A 19,045-nucleotide genomic window follows, 5' to 3' on the forward strand; every position below is an offset into this window, starting at 1 on the left:
AGACATTTGATTGTGTCAAAGGCTGCAAAGTGGTGAAGAAGGATGAAGACGGAGAAAAGGCCATTGAATTTGGCAATTAAGCTATCGCTGGCAGTTTTGGAGAGAGCCGTTTTGGTGTAATGATGAAGTCGGGAAGCCAGATTGGAGAGAGTTAAGAAGGTAAGAGGAGAGGAAGCAGAAGCACCTATTGTAGACATGCTTAAAGAGTTTGGCCACAAAGGACAAAAGAGATGTAGGACAATAGTTAGCAGGGAATAAAAGGATTGAGTGAGGGTTTTTTGAGGATGAGGGAGACATGGGTATGTTTGTAAGCAGGAGGGAAGCAGCCAAGAACAGGAAAGATTGAAAATAAGTGAGATGGGACAGCAAGGTGACAAGTGGATAGAGGGACACCCTTAGAGTCAGGAAGACCTGAGTTCAAATCTGGCCTCAGACATTTACTAGCCGTGTGACCCTAGGCAAGTCACTTAACCCTGTTTGCCGCAAAACAGAACAAAACAAGTGAGACAATGGGAGGCATAGAGGAGGCAATCTGCTAGAAGGATGGGATGGAATCTCTTGTGCAGGTAAAGGAGAAGGACCACCTCTTCATGTGACACAGAGGTGAAGACAGTGGCGGAAGACATATGAGTAATATGAGATGAGGAAGAGAGAAGAGGGAACTCTCAGCGAATGGTTGGTTGGTTGTTTTTTTCCAGTAAAATATTAGGCAAGGTTCTCAGCTTGGAGGGTGGGCGAAGGAGCCCTGAGAGGTTTGAGAAGGGATAGAAAGTTTTGGAAGAGCCGCTGTGGTGAGTGGGATAGTGAATTAAAGCGGGTTGGAAGGATTGCCTAGCAGCAGTGAGGGCCCAGTTGAACGTGGCAGAGCTAGGACCAGCCCTTGAAGATGTTTTTATCCATCCCTGACTAACCTTGATACTTTACAGTACCATGTACTATTTATGATTGTTAAGGGACGTGGTCTGTTCATTCTATGGTTCTATTTTGCAATGGTTTCTCTTTCTCTTAAGCTTTAGAAGGTTAAAGAGAAGTTTCTACATTTCCCCTTGCTTCCTCATTTGGGTCCCAAGAGAAGTCAACTGCTGGCAGTCCTGAGACTGTCAGCGGTCCTGAAGGTCAGTGGGCCCTCCTTTGGGATGGGGGAGGGCTCTGACTCTGCTGAGACTCTCAATAATGGAAGTTGGCCAAGTGTTTTGGTAGCATCTGAGGGAGGTGGTGAGTATCATGGGGGTCAGTTCTAGGCTCAGGAGGAGGTGGGTTCTGCTCCTGCTCTCATCTCTCCAAGCAAATTCCCCTTCAGCAGGAAACGGGGATTGCTGGTCATCAGATGAAGAGCTGGAAAGGATTTCCAATATCAAACCCCTCATTTTATGGGTGAGAGACCCAGAGAAGAGACGTAAGCCCAGGTCACAGGAGTAGAATAAAGAGTAGTGCTGGGATTTGAATCCATATCTTTCAGTTCTAAATCCATGCTCATTCATTCCATTCACTGCCATCTTCTAAATGCCTAGGGTCCATTGGGTGAGTTCTGCTTTAAGCAAATCTGATGTTTGAGAATGGCAATTTCTCCACACAGTGTCAAAGGTTAATTAAACCAGATAAGTATTTGTGTCTCTGGGGAACAATCTGAATAATACTTTTCATTTAGTCAGTCAGTCAACAGGTATTTATTAAGCACATACTATTATGTTCCAGGCACTGTGCTAAATGCTGTGGATACCAAAAGAGGCAGCAGGTTTTTAACTTCTTCAAAGCACTTTCCCATCTGTCGTCTTATTCTCAAAACTACCAGGTGGTGCAGTGCTGGGCCTGGAGTCAGAAGACTTGAATTCAAATCCTGACTCAGATGCTTCCTAACTGTGTGACCCTGAGCAAATCACTTATCATCTTCTGCCTCAGTCTCCTCATCTGTTAAATAAGGATACTAACAGGGTTGTTGTGAGGATCAAATGATATAAAATTTGTAAAGTACTTGACTTTATGGTGTCAGGCATATAGTAGGTGCTTAATAAATGCTTGTTTCCTTCCTTCCAGACACAGGAAGGTATAAACTGTCAGGGAATGTTCTCATTTTAAAGATGAGGATGTTGAATCCCTGAGAGGTAAGACAGAGTAGGAGCAGCAAGCTGGATCACCAAAGAGATGAATTTGGGCGTGAAGTTTAGGAAAACCTTTCTCACAATTAGAACTAATCAAAAGTAGAATGGATCAAGTTCTACTTCTCTGTTTGGACTCCAAACAGAGCTGGAGAGGATTCTCATTTGGGTATGGCTTAGACAAGATGACCTCTGGAATGAAGAAGGGGAGGAGGTTTGGGCAATCAAAGTGGGGAGTGCCATAGGAAATCAATTAAAGAGAAGTAAAATGATTGCCTTGTTGGCCCATTTGAAATTAGATGAACTTGTATTGGACCCAGTTAGAATGATTCCATGGCTGTTTAAAAGTTGAGTTTTCCTTTTTTTTAGTTCTGAATTTTCTTCCTTCATCTTCCCTCTCCCTCATTAATTGAGAAAGCAAGATAAGCAAAATCCATTACAGATAAGTATGTCATGCAAAACAAATTGTTGCCATATCTGAAAAAAAGGAAGGAAGGGAAGAAGGAAGAGAGGGAAAAAGAAGGAAGGAGGAAGGAAAGAAGGAAGGGAAGAAGGAAGAAAGGAGAGAGAGAAAGGAAGGAAGGAGAGAGGAAGGAGGGAAAGATAAAGAGAGGAACAAGGGAAGGGAGGGAGGGAAGAAGGAAGGAAAGAAAGGAGGGAAAAGGAAGGGAGGAAGGAAGGAAGGGAAGGAGGGAGGGAAGAAGGAAGAAGAGAGAAAGGAAGGAAGGAGAGAGGAAGGAGGGAAGGAAGGAAGGATAGGAAGGAGAGAGGAACAAGGGAAGGGAGGGAGAGAGGAAGAAAATATGCTTCCATTTAAACTCTGAGTCCATCAGTCCTCTCTCTGGAGGTGGATAGTATGTCTCACCATGAGTTCTCTGGAGCTGTGGCTGGTCATTACGTTGATCAGAGTTAGTAAATCTTTCAAATTGCATTATCATTACAATATTGTCATTATTATATAAATTGTTCTCCTAGTCCTGCTCACTTCACTTTGTATCATTTCATATAAGTCTTCCCAGGTTTTTCTGAAACTGTGCCCTTCATCATTTCTTATACCACAATGGTATTCCATCACATCCATATACCATAATTTGTCCAGCTGTTTCCCAATTGATGGACATCCCTTCAGTTTACAATTCTTTGCCATCACAAAAAGAATTGCTGTAATTATTTTTGTAAAATAGGTCCTTTTTCTCTTTCTTTTATCTCTTTAAGGTGTAGACCTAGTATTGCTGAGTCAAAGGTTAAACAGTTAAATAGCTTTTAAAGCTAGTTCCAAATTGCTTTCTAGAATAACTGGACCAGTTCACAGCTCCACCAATTTAGAGCATTTTAAACATGTGGCCATTGATAGCTTGAGTTTCTTCCTCTGAAAACCATCTATTGCTATCCCTTGACCATTTATCAATTGTGGAATGGCTCTTATTCTAGATTCTATGGCTTCTTCCAGTACTATTCAACCGCCTTAATAGTGGAGTTATATATTGGTCTAACCATTCTGGAAGACAACTTGGGATCATGTAAGAAAAGTCACTAAATTGTAGATGCAAAATACAAAGTAAAATGTGTGCCTCTTCAGAAAAAAACAGAGGTAGTACTTCAACTACTAATACTAAGAAATGTGACTTGAAGTAGCAGCTTCCAGGGCCATTGGAGCAAACCAGAAGGTGATAGTCTAAGCTTGACCTGTACCAACTCATTCAACTGAGCAGGCATGAAGTCATGTGTCCTTCCCCCTAGATGACAGAGGGACCAGCTTACTTTCACTGAGCACAGTGAAACCACAGCTTTCCCCAGTACTCCTAGGGATCACATTTTAAGTCTGAGGGGATAGAATAATTTTAAATCTTATGGTAATGCTCACTCACTCATTGAATCCCAGTATTTTATTCATTCCTCGACATAACCCTCCAAAAACTTCTCAATCATCATGTAGGCTAAGTAGAAAGCATTAATACCTGAGTCACAGGAGTAGTAAGTAGCTCCAGTCACCTCTGGTAACATCTGAGTTTCTGACTCCCCATACCGCCCTCTTCTGTGTCACAGTTTTTTTGATTTGGCAGGGAGGGAACAGACAGAAACACCTAAGGACCTTTGCAGAGAAGCTCTTGGAGTCCTGGACAGCAAAGGGAAGGGAAATTGTCTCACTGTGATCCAACTTCTCAATGGAGGAATGTCCTAGAAAAGGACATCAGCTTGTCCTAGAAAGACATCAGCTGAATCCTCTGATCTGCAAGTCGCTACATATTATGTTTGGTTGATTATTGTCCTCTGTACTCGGGAAGAGGACCAAAATGACATCATTGTGCTGGGGTCAATGTACAGTGTGTCCAACTGTGGCTGATCAGACCAATACAAGCTTGGAAGGCTCTACTATAGGTCAGGCCCAAATAGTCCACATGGACATTTGGGATGGAACCATCTCTAAATTTGTACATTCCACGTTTCTTTTGAGCTACTGCAATTCTGCTTTGTTCATAGAACACAATGTCTTCTTTGATGTGGGCATACTCTGCAATGTCTCACTTGTTGAGTTGTTTCAGTGGTGTCCCACTCTTCATGAGTTTTCTTTGGGGTTTTCTTGACTAAGATACAAGAACAATTTGCCATTTCCTTCTCCAGCTCTTTTTTACAGATGAGGAACTGAGGCAAACAGGGTTAAGTGATTTGCCCAGGGTCACACAGCTAGGAAGTGTCTGATGCCAGGTTTGAACTCATCCTCCTGACTCCAGTGCTGGCATTCTATCCACTGCGCCACCTAGATGCCTGTGTTTCACAGTCTGCTCCAAAGTTCTTCCGAGAAACCTTGCGAGTGTCTTTGTATCACTTCTTCTGAGCTCTGTGTAAGTGTTTGACTTATGTGAATTCTCTGTAAAATAATGTTTTAGGTAAATGTACATTTGGCATTTGAACATAGCCTGCCCATCAGAGTTGAACTCTCTTCAGTAGAGTTTGAATGCTTGGCAGTTCAGCTGGAGAAAGGACCTCAATGTCTGGTACCTCATCTTGCCAGGTGATCTTCAGAATCTTTTTAAGACAATTCAAATGGAAGCGATTCAGTTTCCTGGCATGACACTTGTATACTGTCCAGTTTTACAGGTTTTACAGGCATACAACAATGAGGTCAGCACAATGGCTCTGTAGACCTTCTGTAGACTACCTTCGGTAATCAGTCTAATACCTCTTCTCTCTCACACTTTCCTTCAGAGCCTCCCAAACACTGAGCTAGCTCTGGTAATGCATGCATCAACCTCATCATCTCTGTGTACATCTCTGGAAAGTATACTGCCAAGGGAAGTGACTTATCCATAGCATTCAAGATTTCTCCATTTGCTGTAACTGATGGTTTCATGCATGGATATTGTAATGCTGGCTAGTGGAGAACCTGTGTTTTCTTGGTGTTAATTATTAGGCCAAAATTGGCATAAGCAGCAGAAAATCGATCCATATTTTGTTGTATCTCAGCATCAGAAGCTGCATTGGGTACACAATCATCTCTGAACAAAAAGTCATGCACCAACTCTCCCTCCACTTTAGTCTTGGCTTGTGTAACTTTTCAAGTTAAGTGATTTGCCATCAGTGCAATAGCTGACCTCAATGCCATTTTCATCCGTGTTGAAGGCAACATTGCTAAAAACATCATGCTAAAAAGCATGGAAGCAAGCACACAGCCCTTTTTCACTCCATTGGAGAAGGGGAAGTGCGAGAGCATTGTCCATTATTCAGAACCTGTGCGAGCATGCCATCATGAAACTGATCTACAATACCAATGAACTTCTCTGGGCAACCAAATTTTGCCATGATCTTCCACAAGCCTTCAAGACTGACAGTATCAAAGGTCTTGGTTAGATCGATGAACATTATTTTGACATTTCTCCTGAAGCTGTCAGGCAGCAAACACCATATCAACCATTCTGGTTCCCAATGGTTCCTAGGTGGACAAATCTACTACCTTCCTCCTAAACCAATTTCATTTTGTGTTTACTCCTGATATGTGGTCACCCCTTATGGTTTTCTTTCCCTTAAATTTCTCATATTTATATTTTCTTACAGTTAAATAACAAAAAAACACAGGAAGTTTTCTATGAACTGATGCAGGAATAAAATAAAGAGAATGTAAGATGAAGACAATATTAATGTAGTAAGGTTTGGGGAGACTTTGGAGATTTGATTTCTCTGTGGGTAGAGACAGAAGATTCTGAATGCCTGACTCTGTGAGTTGGGGAGATAAGGTCCCAAAAGAAATGTTGTTCCATCCTATCTTTGGAGAGACTGAGAGATTCCTATAAGAGACTATATGGGGGTACGCACAGCAAGTTAGGAAGAGAGATGCTGAAAGCATCTAGAGCGGAGGTTTAATTGTTTTGCTTTCATTTTCACTGGTGGGTGCAGGACAAAATGACTGAATGAAGGGCAAGTAGAGGGTTCCATTGGAATCAGCTGAGTGAGAGCAAAGAGAAGAGAAGACGTACCTTGAAGAGGTAAAGAAGGGTAGCTAACTGTAACTGGTATTAAGTATAACTAGACTACATTAAGGCTGCCAATGCTTCTATCCACCATGGTCAATGAGGCAGATTGAGTCTGGAGCATGTGGTATGTCTAATTGGTGGTGAAGTTTCCCCTTAATGAAAGAATTCCTCTTTCCCCCTCCTTTTCTGTCTGAGAGGATGGATATCTGATCTAGAGGTTTTCTCTTCTTTAAAGTTGTTTCTTGATTTCTTTTTTTTTTTTTTTAGGCAATTGGGGTTAAGTGACTTGCCCAGGGTCACACAGCTAGTACATGGCAAGTGTTTGGTCTGAGGCCGGATTTGAACCCAGGTCCTCCTGACTTCACGACCGGTGCTCTATCCACTGTGCCACCTAGCTGCCCCTTCTTGATTTCTTAGTGAGTGCCTAAAGCGGGTAGATAAAGAATTGATCCTTACTATTCCTGGTTGTATGGTTCATTATTCATGAAGAGAAAGACTGTGAAAGCAACATGTAGAGAGAAAGAGACAGAAGTTTGGGACTTCTGTCTTGGTCCACAAGACTCTACCCTGGCTGGGGGCTTCAGTCAACTGGCCAATATTCATTAATAATGGTGGTGATTATATTTTATACAGTAAATCTCTTAAGCAGTAAATCTCTCAATCTAGACAGTGAACCCTAGGCAATGCCTGGCAGAATGAGGCTGGGTGAGTAAAGAACAGAGAATACTTCCTTCAGTCTCAGGCCCCTAAAAGCAAGTTTACTCCCCAAGGGGTTTCCCCTCCTCCATTATTCTCTCTGGATCCTTCTGACCCTGAGTGAGAGAGGTTGTGAGGGCTTTGACTGAAATGTAGTCACAGCCCCAAGGCTAACTAAAAGTAAAAGTTGGGAAAAGATAGCTTTGCCTATATGAAAGTGGGGGCCTTGCAAGAGGGAGTAAATCAATTTTTGCTAGCTTAGACGCTTCCAACCCCACACCTGCTACATTCACAGAGACTACAACAATGTAAATGGAAGTCAAACTTTGAGTAATTGAAAAACTAATGAAAGTCCGGGTTAACAGACAATAAAACATATGTCCCTTTCATAGCTGAGAAGCAGGGGATGTCCAGACAGGATGTTGTAGGCATCATATACAATATAGTCTCTCTGTCAGATATGTTTGCTTAACTATTTTCCTTTGCCACAGATGAAGGTAGGATCTAGAAGAAAGAAGGAGAAGGGAATAAGCATTTATATAGTGCCTACTAAATGCCAGAAACTGTACTAAGCACTTTACAAATATTATCACATTTGATCCTCACAACAACCCTGTGAGGTAGATGTTATTAATCTCATTTTACAACTGGGGAAACTGAGGCAAACAGCGTGGCTTACACAGAGTCATATAGCTAGGAAGTGTCTGAGGCAGGATTTGAACTCAGATCTCCTTGACTCTGGGCCTAGCACTCTATGTTCCTTGCTACTTAGGAGGAAAGTCTTTTATTTTATTTTGTTTTTTCAGAAATGGCTATGATACTGGGGCAGCTAGGTGGCGCAGTGGATAAAGCATCGGCCCTGAAGTCAGGAGGACCTGAGTTCAAATGTGACCTCAGACCAAATACTTGACGCTTACTAGCTGTGTGACACTGGGCAAGTCACTTAACCCCAATCACCTAAAAAGAAAAAAAAATAGAAATGACTATGATACAAGGACAAAAAGCATAAATAATATTAACAACAACAATGATAAAGAAAGCCAAACTTTGAGTAACTGAAAAACCAATAATGGCCCTAGAAAACAGGTGATAAAATGTACCTCCCCCCTCATGGCACTAATTGTGAGGATTGAGAAGTAAAGCAATGCCTTCTTCCTTTTGGTAAAAAAGTCTAGGGAGGGATTGTGCATAGGGGATACTATATACATTGTCATTCACTACATCAATTGGTTTTAACCAATTTTCTTTGTTAAAAGAGGATTTCTTTTTTTGGAGGGAGAAGGAGAATTGTGAAATTATTATAATATAGAAATCAAAGACTTAGATTAAAGGTATTTTTAAAAAACCATCTTATTCTATTTGGACCAGCATTTTAGCTTATCAAGATCTTGGATACTGTCATTCAGAGTGATAGCTTTCCTCCCAGCTTTGGGTCCCTTGTTAATATAATCAGGCCATTTACGCCTTTATCCCAGACCTTGGTAGAAATGTTCAACAGCACAGGGTCGAGCATAGGTGCCTGGAGCAATCCACTAGTTTAAAAAAACCAAGTTCTTGTATTCCAGGGTGAGGACCCCAATGCTAGAGGGATCTCCTTAGAGACAATTCATATTTTCCCTTATGGTCCAGACATAAAACATTCCCTATTCTTACCTAACTATAGTCTTCATCTAGTTTCCCTGTATCTTTGTGGAAAAGACACTTGTGACTAGTACAGTGTGTGCTAGGTCTGCTGCTGCTGAGGCCATATCTATCTACATGGGTTCATTGTCCTGCTTTCAGAAACCTACAGAGAATGAACACCTGACTGATTGAATTAAAATGCATTTATTAAAGTGCTTACTGTGATGCCAAACAGTGGGGATACAACATCAATACTGAAGACAACCAGTGCCTTCAGGGAGCTTACATTCTAATGGGGAAAGGTAACACATACCGAGGAGTGCTGTAGCCAGGGACAGGGTATTTTGGTTTGGAAACTTACAGATGTAGGGAGTAGAGCCATAGGAAAGAGCCTTGGCAGTACAGATTTGAATGTGGTTTCATATCCTTGAGGAGGTGGGGGTGAGAAAGGGTTGTGTAGGGTAGAGGCATCAAATTGGGGGCCATGAAACTTCCCAGTAGGGCTGGACCACCTTAAAATGTATTAACAAAATAAATAAAAATACAATACAACATAATGTTAATTGAGAGAGAGAGAGAGAGAGAGAGAGAGCAGCTAGTGCAATGGGATATAGTGCTTGTCCTAGAAATCTAGCCTCAGACACTTACTAGCTGTGTGACCCTGGGCAAGTCACTTAACCCTGTTTGCCTAAGTTTCCTCATCTAAAATGAGCTGGAGAAGTAAAGGGCAAACTGCTTCAGTATCTTTATCAATAAAACCCCAAATGGGGTCACAAAGAGTCAGATACACCTGAAAATGATGGAACAATCAATATATACAACTTGCAGGAATCCATTTCTATTTGAGTTTGACACCACTGGGTAGGAAATACATGCAATGGCAAGACATTTGGGGAGAAGATGGTAGGGGATTAAAGTGAAGCCCAACCAGAAAAGTTGCATTGATATGGTGGGCCGCATGTGAGACACTTATCAGTCAAGACTTTGGGTGCTCCAGGGCAAAAGCTACAGAACTGAAGGGGTTTCCAACCATGGTTTTTGGGAAGCCGGTTGCTATGCAAATTAATTAACCAGCAAGGAGTTATTCATCAGGCGACCCTCTACTCTAGCCCTCAGTTGAGGTAGGTCTCTGATGAGATGTCTCCAATGCTCACACACATAATCCTTTTCCCCAACAGCTATGTGACTGCCCAGGGTTTAATTGCCCTCACTAACCAGATTCAAAATTGAGTCTGGGAGAAAAAAAGAAAGTAGAACAACTCTCTGAACTATGAGAATTACAGAAATCTCATACTATTCCAGTAAATGACTTTGCTTTGAGATATTTGTATCAACTATGAAAGGAAAACACCTTGGTGGGGTTTTGTGTAGGATATTTTTTATTTGTATTTACAGGAACCCACTGGGGGAAAAATTATTTTCGACAGATGAGTTGACTCCAAAGTGGATCCCTTCTACCACTAGATTGGTTCACTATCTGACTGAGCAACTTCTGAAATTTCTCCTACTATTTAAAACCCACAAGGTCGTGGTTAGAGTGTTTGGTTAGCCAATCGTGATGTTCCTTTTTTTCATGGAATTAAAGAGAAGTTCTAACCTGATAAAGGGATCTCGTGGTGTAAATAATCTTGTTTGTACATTTTAAAAACCCAGTCAGATCTATTGATTAATTGAGGAGGGATATAGAGCTCCCTCTCATGAAAGTCTTTCCAGGTTTCTCTGAATCTATCCCTCTCATAATTTCTTGACATGTAACAATATTCTTTCACATTACTATTTCATAAATGGTTTTCGTTGTTGTTGTTCAATTATTTCAGTCACGTCCAGCTTCTTGTGATTCCATTTGGGGTTTCCTTGGCAAAGATCCTGGAGTGGTTTTCCATTTCCTTCTCCAGCTCATTTTACAGATGAGGAAACTGAGGCAAACAGGGTTAAGTGACTTGTCCAGGGTCACACAGCTAGTGTCTGAAGTCAGATTTCCAGGCCAGGCACTATATCCATTGCACCATCTAGCTGTTCTCTCTCTCTCTCTCTCTCTCTCTCTCTAAATCTCTCTCAATCTCTCTCTCTCTGTCCCACCATCCCCTCTCAAAATCTCTTTGGGGTATAGACCTAGAAGCTGGGTCAAAGGATATGCACAGTTTAGTAACTTTTAGGCCATAGTTCCAAACTGCTTTTCCAAATGGCTGGACCAATTTATAGTTTCACCAACAGTATGCTAGTATATCTGTTTTCCCACAATCTCTTTAACATTTGTTATATTCCTTCTTTATTTCTTTGCCAATCTGTTGTGTGTGAAGTAAGACTTCAATGGTACCTTTAATTCTCATTTCTCTAATTATTAATGCTTTAGAGCATTTTTTTCATTTGATTGTTGATAGCTTGGATTTCTTTCTTTGAAAACTGCCTGTTCATACCCTTTGACCATTTATCAATTAGAGAATGGTTCTGTCTTGCATATTTGAATTAGTTCCTTATATATCTGGAGAATGAGAACTATCAGAAAAATTTGATGGAAAGATTTTTCCCCGTTGACGGTTTCTCTTCTCATCCTAATTACATTATATTTCTTTGTGCAAAATCTTTTTAATTTTACAAAATCAAAATTATCCATTTTATCTTGTTTGATCCTATCACTTATTTAGTTATGATTTCTTCCCACGTCCATCAATATAAAAAGATGATATTGCCTCCCTATTTCTCTAAGCTTTTTTATGATGTGACCTTAGTAATTTTTTTTTATTTTTATAAATAGTCATCTATTTCCTCTAAGTTATTAGTTTTGTTAGGAAAAAATAGGCTAAATAGCTTCTAATAATTTCCTTTATTTCCTCTTCAAGTGTTGCATTCTCCTTTTTTCATTTTTGATATGAACAATTTCATTTTCCTCTCTCTTTACAAATAACAGGTTAGCTAAACTGTTCACATATTTTGTTATTTTTTTAAAAGCTCCTAGTTTTATTTATTAATCATTGGTCTTTTCACTTTAAGTTTTATTAACATCTTCTGTAATTTTCATAATTTCTACTTTGTTACATAACTGGGGATTTTTTATTTCTTGCTGTTCAAAATTTTTGAATTGCATGCCCAATTCACTGCTTTATTCTTTCCTTTTTTTGTTGTTGTTGTTAATAGAAATGTTTAGAGACGTAAATTTTTCCCTAAGAACAACTTTAGTCTTGGTATGTATTTTGTAATTGTCATTTTCTTTGATGAAATTTTCTGTTGTTTCTAAAATATGTTCTTTGAGCTACCCATTCTTTATAATTGTTATTTAGTCTATAATTCCTTTTTAATTCTTTAAGTGCCATTTATTGAACATCATTTTCATTGCAATGTAATCAGTAAATGATGTAATTTAATATGTCTTCTTTTCTACATTTCTACTATTTCTGCTTTTCTGCATTTGGTTGTGAGGTTTTTATGTCCTAATACATGGTCAACTTCTGTGTAGGTGCCATGGACTGTTGAGAAAAAGATATATTCCTTTCCATTTCCATTCAATTTCCTCCAGAGATCTTTCATATCTAACTTTTCCAGAATTTTATTCACTGCCTTAACTTCTTTCTTGTTTATTTTTGGTTACATTTATCTAGTTCTGAGAGGGGAAAGTTGAGGTCCCTCATTAGTATAGTTTTATTATTTATTTCCTCCTGTAACTCATTTAACGGCTTCAAAAATTTAGATGCTATACCATTTGGTGCATATATGTTTAATACTGATATGACTTCATTATCTATACTTTTCAGCAAGATATAGTTTCCTTCCTTATCTCTTTTAATTAGATCTACTTTTTGCTTTTGCTTTGTCTGAGATCATGATTGCTACCCCCGCTTTCTTTGCTTCAGCTGAAGCATAAAAAAATTCTGCTCTAGCCCTTACTTTTACCCTGTGTGTATCTCTCTGCTTTAAATATGTTTCTTGTAAACAATATATTATTGGATTCTGGTTTTTAATCCATTTTGCTATCTGCTTCAGTTTTATAGGTGAGTTTGTCCCATTCACATTTATAGTTATGATAACTGTGTATTTCCCTCCATGCTATTTTTCCCCTTGTTTATTTCCTTCTCTCTCTTACCCCTCAACCTGTTCCTGCCTCACAAGTGTTCTACTTCTGATCATCATCTTCCCCAATTTCCCTTTTATCAGTTCCCCCTCCCCCCTTCTTTTATCCTTGTCTCTTCTTACTTCCTTATAGGGTAAGATAGATTTCTGTATCCAACTGAGTATGTATGTTATTCCCTCTTTGAGCCAATTTTGATGAGAGTAAGATTTAAGCTGTGCCCACCTCCCCCACACCCATCTTCCTCTCCATTATAATCTCTCTTTGATGCTTCTTTTATGTGGGATAATTTACCCCCATTCAATCCCCCCCCTTTCTTCTTCCAGTGTAATTTTCTTTCTCACCCCTTTATTTCATTTTTGGGGTATCGTCAAATTCGTTTTCCCTGCTTTGGAAATTTCTTTAAAAATTCTTTCTCTGAGATTGGGTTAAATAAATTCTTTGTCTTGTCCAATTAATCTAGGTATTTTATATTTTTCTAAATATTCATCTATTTCATTTACCAATGTTTGAGGCATATAATTGAGAAAAACAGTTTCTAATAATTTCTTTTGTTTCCTCTTCATTTGTTGTAATTTTTCCTTTTCTCCTTTTTTATTTTGGTAATTTGGTTTTTCTCACTTTTAAAAATTACGTTAGCCAATAGTTTACTAATATTGTTTTTCATTTATTTCAGTCATACCTGACTCTTCATGACCCCATTTGGAGTCTTCTTAGCCAAGATACTGGAATGGTTTGCCATTTCCTCCTCCAGCTCATTTTATAGATGAGGAACTGAGGCAAACAAAGTTAAGTGACTTGCCCAGGGTCACAAAGCTAGTAAGTGTCTGAGGCCAGATTTGAACTCATGAAGATGAGTCTTCCTGACTCCAGGCCCAATGCTCTATGCACTGTGCCACCCAGATGTCTCTACCAATTTCGTTAGTCTTTTTTAAAAAAAAAAAACAAAAAACCAGCTCTTAGTTTTATTTATCAAACCAATAGAATTTTTTTGTTGTCAATTTTGTCGATCTCTTCCTTGATCTTTATAACTTCTATTTTTGTGTTTAGTTGGGATTTTTGCTTTTCTAGTTTTTTTTAAATGTTGCAAGTCCAGTTAGTCCATTCTTTCTCTTTTATTGATAAAAGTGTGCAATAATATACATTTTTCTTTAAAGATTGCTTTGGCTACATTCCCAATTTTTTGATATGTTGATTTATTGTCATCATTTTCTTTGATGAAATTGTCCATAGTTTCTAGGATTTGTTCTTTGGCCCAGAACTTCTTTAATATTAAATTATGTAGTGTGATTTTAAGTTTGAATTCCTTTATCAAATGCTTTTTATTATAATTTATATTGCATTGTGGTTAGTAAACATGTTTAATTTTCTGCATAGTTTTATGAGATTTTTATGTCCCAGCATATAGTCAGTTTTTGTATGTAGCAGAGAAATATACATTCTTTTCCATTCCTAGTCACTAATTGTCACAGGTCTACATGTCTAACTTTTCTAAAATTCTATTAAACTTTTATCTTTTAAAAAAATTTTCTCCAGATGTGAAAGGGGCACATAACAATATTTATTTCAGTTTTACTATTTCTCCCATAATTTGACTCAGTTTTCATTGAACTACTTAAATACTTTGCCATTTGAAGCATATATTAAGAATTCATATTATTTCATTATTTATGGTTCCCTTAAGCATAATGTAGTTTCTCTGCTTATCCCTTTTAAACAAATCTATTTCTATTGTTGCCTTGTCTGAAATCATGATTGCCACTCTTGCTTTTAAAAACTTCATTTGAAACATAATAAATTCTGTTCCAGTCAATTTATTAATCAGTAAACCTTTATTAAGTGCCTACTATGTTCTAAAAGCTGAGAATACAAAAAGAGGCAAAAGACAGTCCCTCATTTTAACTCTGTGTGAATCTTTTTATTTCAAGTGTGTTTCTTGTAAATAGCGTATTGTTAGAGTCTGGTTTCTAATGTATTCTACTACTATCCTCTTTTATAGGTGAGTTCATCTCATTCTCATTAGTAGTTTTGGTTAATTTTGTATTTCTCTCCATTAGATCCACTTACATTTTCCTCTTTTCCCTCTCCCACCCCCCCAGCCCCCGATTTCTCTGAAACTGCTCCTTTCATCATTTTCTATTGGGCAATAGCATGCTGTTGTAAATTCTTTTAATATATAGATCTTTTTCCTTTTCTTTGATATCTTTCAGGTATAGAGATAGTAGTGGTGTTATTACATCAAAGGGTATGAACAATTTATTGACTTTTTGGGTATTTCTTTCCATATTGCTTGGATAAATTAATTGCTCCACCAAACGTGCATTAGTATACTTGTTCTTCTACAGCCCCTCCAATACTTCTAATTTTTTTTATGTCATCTTTGTTAATGTAATGGGATAAGGTAGAACCTACTATGAGGTTCCATCTCATAGTAGTCTTAATTTGCACTTCTCTATTTATCAATGATTTGGAGCATTTTTTCCTTATAGATATTGATAGTTTGCTTCTCTTCAGTTAAGAACTAATCATGCCCTTTGATCACTTATTTATTGGGGGAACAGTTCTTATTCTTATATATTTGCATTGGTTCCCTATATATCTTGGATAACAGACCTTTAGTAGGAAAACTTGCTGCAAAGATTTTTCTTTTTTCTTTTGGTTAGGCAATGGGGTTAAGTGACTTGCCCAAAGTCACACAGCTAATAAGTGTTATGTATCTGAGTCCGGATTTGAACTCAGGTCCTCCTGAATCCTGCGCCGGTACTCTATCCACTGCGCCACCTAGCTGCCCCAGCAAAGATTTTTCCCACTTCATTGTCTCCAATCTAACTTTATCACCACTGATTTTGTTAGTGAAAAACAAACAATATAATACATGTAAAGCACTTTTCAAGCTTTAAAGACCTATATAAATGTTAGCTATTATTATGTAACTTTTCCCCTCAATGTTATATAATCAAAATTGTCCATTTTATCTCCTATGATCCTCTAAATCCTTTGGTCAAGAATTCTTCCCCTATCCACAGTTGCAAAAGCTATCTGCTTCCCTGCTCCTTGAATTTGTTATTGATGTGACCTTTTATAGCTAGGTCCCATATCCATTTGGAGCTCGTGTTCTGTGGCATGAGGTAGAGGTCTAAGCCTAATTTCTGCCAGCCTATGTTCTAGATTTCCCAGCAGTTTTTGTTGAAACTTGAGCACTTATTTTAATAGTTAGGGTCTTCACTAACGCTCCTTGTTTCTCTTTCACAGTAGGGCTCTGCACAGGCTTCATGGGTAGTTAAAGCGTTACAGGTATTAGCTTCCAGCTTCTTGTTTGCAATATCCTGCTAGTGTCTTCAACTGACTGAAATTGCTTCAAAGTAATGCTAAAATGCCAAAAATATTTTGGCAAGAGCCAAGATATCGACTTTCCTATAGACACCAACAACTTTCTTACTGAATTCCAGGCTCACTATAACATAGCCCAGATACGGTTAGTATTTTCACTAAGTCCTCGAAGTTCAAGACCTTCCAAAGGCTTGTCACAGTATTGTTTATTAAATATCTCTTACAAAATGATTAAAAAATGATAGTCAGTTGTGTCTAAGACAAGAGTTCATTCCATACCCTTAGTCTTTACCATCACTTCTGTGTCGATTCATAAAATCACAGAATTTGAGAGATGGAAGGGGCCTCGATAACCATTGAGTTCAAGCTATACATGAAAGAAATCCTCCAACAAGGAACACATGACAAGCATTTATCCAGTTTCTGCTTTAAGTCACTCAAAGAAGATGAACTCACAACTTCTCAAAGCAGTCCTGTGCATCCAGGCCGTATGAGTTCCAATGGGATGGGTGCAAAATCACAATTCATTTTGGGTGTCTAGAGTGTAGAACAAAAATTCAGTACTCTGTGATAGTGATACAATCTGTCAGAAACAAATTTATTAATTATCTAAATCCAAGCATGTCTGCTTAGAGAGAAAGAAATACAAATGAAATGAAATCCATTCTGTCTTTGAAAATTTCCCTAACCCAAGCCATCTTCTACTTACAACTTGTAGGGTTCAAGACACAAAGACAAAATTCTAATACCAAGATTAAACGAGGGTACAAAGTTTAGATTTTTTAAGTTTAGAGTTTGAGAGTTTTTAAACAATAGTAGCTTAATTTCAGCATATTCTAGGGAATAATTTCCTAAATCCATCCAGTCCAGTCCAGGATGGGAGAAAGAAGTACTATTCTTAATTGGATTGAGACAAAGGAGGCCCTTGCCCTTGTCCAGACAGCACCCTAAACCATTCTGCTGGAGTTTAGGGTTCTTCCATGAACTTTGAATTAGTTGATCTTTAAAAACTTGTTAGACTTTTAATAAGGACATAACAAAAGATTTTAGCTCAGTATACTTCTTCCTTGAAATTTAAGTACTAACAAGGTTTTTCCAGTTAGGAGAGACCAAGGGCTTCAGGCTAGGACACTGAGAAAATATAATTTTCCACTATTTCTAAAAAAGGGAGCAGAGGGGCCTTAGTATCTTCCATGAAGGTAATTTTGATTTCTGGTCCCATATTCTTTTCCAAACGCTAGACCTATAGACTTTAGCTTCTATAGCTAAAAGCTGCATTCTCTTTGTGAGTATATCCAAACGACATTTGACTACCTTCTCTGCAGTCATAATAGAAGGCATATCTGCCCTTCTTGTGGTCTCCTGGCAACACCGCCTGCATATCATGCTAGCTGGAATGGTTTTGGCCACAGTTGCATCTCTCACCAGATTTTCTACAGTCTTTGGTCCTCAAATGTGCATCTACATTGTGATTTCCTTGTCTGTTTCCATGGCTCATTCACAAGAGGATAGCTAGGTGAGGTTGGGTCTTTGCAGGGCAAGTTCCCTTAGGCAGCTTTTCACTCACACTCCATCTTGCAAATTGTGTCCATCAGCCATGGGAAGCATGGTGGAGGCTAATGCAGCTCAATGGCTAGATTCTGTTTTACCTCTGGGTTCTGTAGCAAGCCATCGAGGTGATCATTCCACTCTAAACCCATCTGCTTCCTCCAGTTTTACTGCTCCCTTCTATAGCAGTGGATTTAGTTGCTAGCTGTGGCATCCCACTGACCCCAAATTCTCTCTCTAGTTTTTGCAAACAGGTTTGCCATGTGAGTCCAGGACGGGTATCTTTCAAGCCCTCTGCAAGTCCAAAAGCTGACCCTATGAGGCATTCCATAAAGGCGCTCATCTTTTGCAACTTGGAGACCTGCCGATTCCATGATGACTGTCACTTTGTTGACTCAAACTTTCCACATTTATTTCTCCAAAAATACATGCAACTTTCTCAAAGAAGATTCCCTACCTCCATTTAGGAGTCCCTCTCTAATGATGCCTTTAATTAATTAGTACACCCAGACTATCAAATATTTTTCTTAACCCTGTTTATAAATAAAAGTAAACATTTAAACCAAAGGTAAATATCTTTTTTCCTGTGCCAAAAGGGAAAGGTTTCAGGCTACCAGAAGTGCACATAGGAAGAAAGGAGATGCAGAATTACAGCTTTGGGATTGTGTGTGTGTGTGTGTGTGTGTGTGTGTGTGTGTGTGTGTGTATTTGGGGATAGGGGATGCATGCACTGCATCTGGCCAGAAATTCCTTGTGCCTGATTGGCTCATTACAGCCTCACTTGCATTCTCCCAGTTCACAAAGCTTCTTGCAGTTTCATCTTCAACTCCATACATCTTCCATATGTCTTGTCAGGAGCTGGGTTTCCATCTAAGTTCTTGTTACAGAACTTTTAAAAGTCACCTTGAAGTGTAGCTAATTGCTGTTTGATGTTTCCTTTTCAATTCACTCAAGGGATAGGTTGTAGTTTAATAACTCCTTATTATGTTTACAGTGAGTTTAATAACATCTTACTGTCCCTTTTATGTGATTAGGTCCTGGGCTTTCAAAAACCAATACCTCTACACTTAGGTAAAGACACAGGTAGAATGCTTATCAAATTTACAGATGGAAAAAAAAAAGAGTAAGGGGGAGATACTCCTCTCGAGGTTTTCGAGACCTTGCTCCCTCCTTGTTCTCTTCCTACCCATCTGACTGATCCTCTTCCAATTCCCTTTTGC

This window comes from Vombatus ursinus, unplaced genomic scaffold (genome assembly GCF_900497805.2).
Source record: "Vombatus ursinus unplaced genomic scaffold, bare-nosed wombat genome assembly UNPS02009173.1, whole genome shotgun sequence".
NCBI lineage: Eukaryota > Metazoa > Chordata > Mammalia > Diprotodontia > Vombatidae > Vombatus > Vombatus ursinus.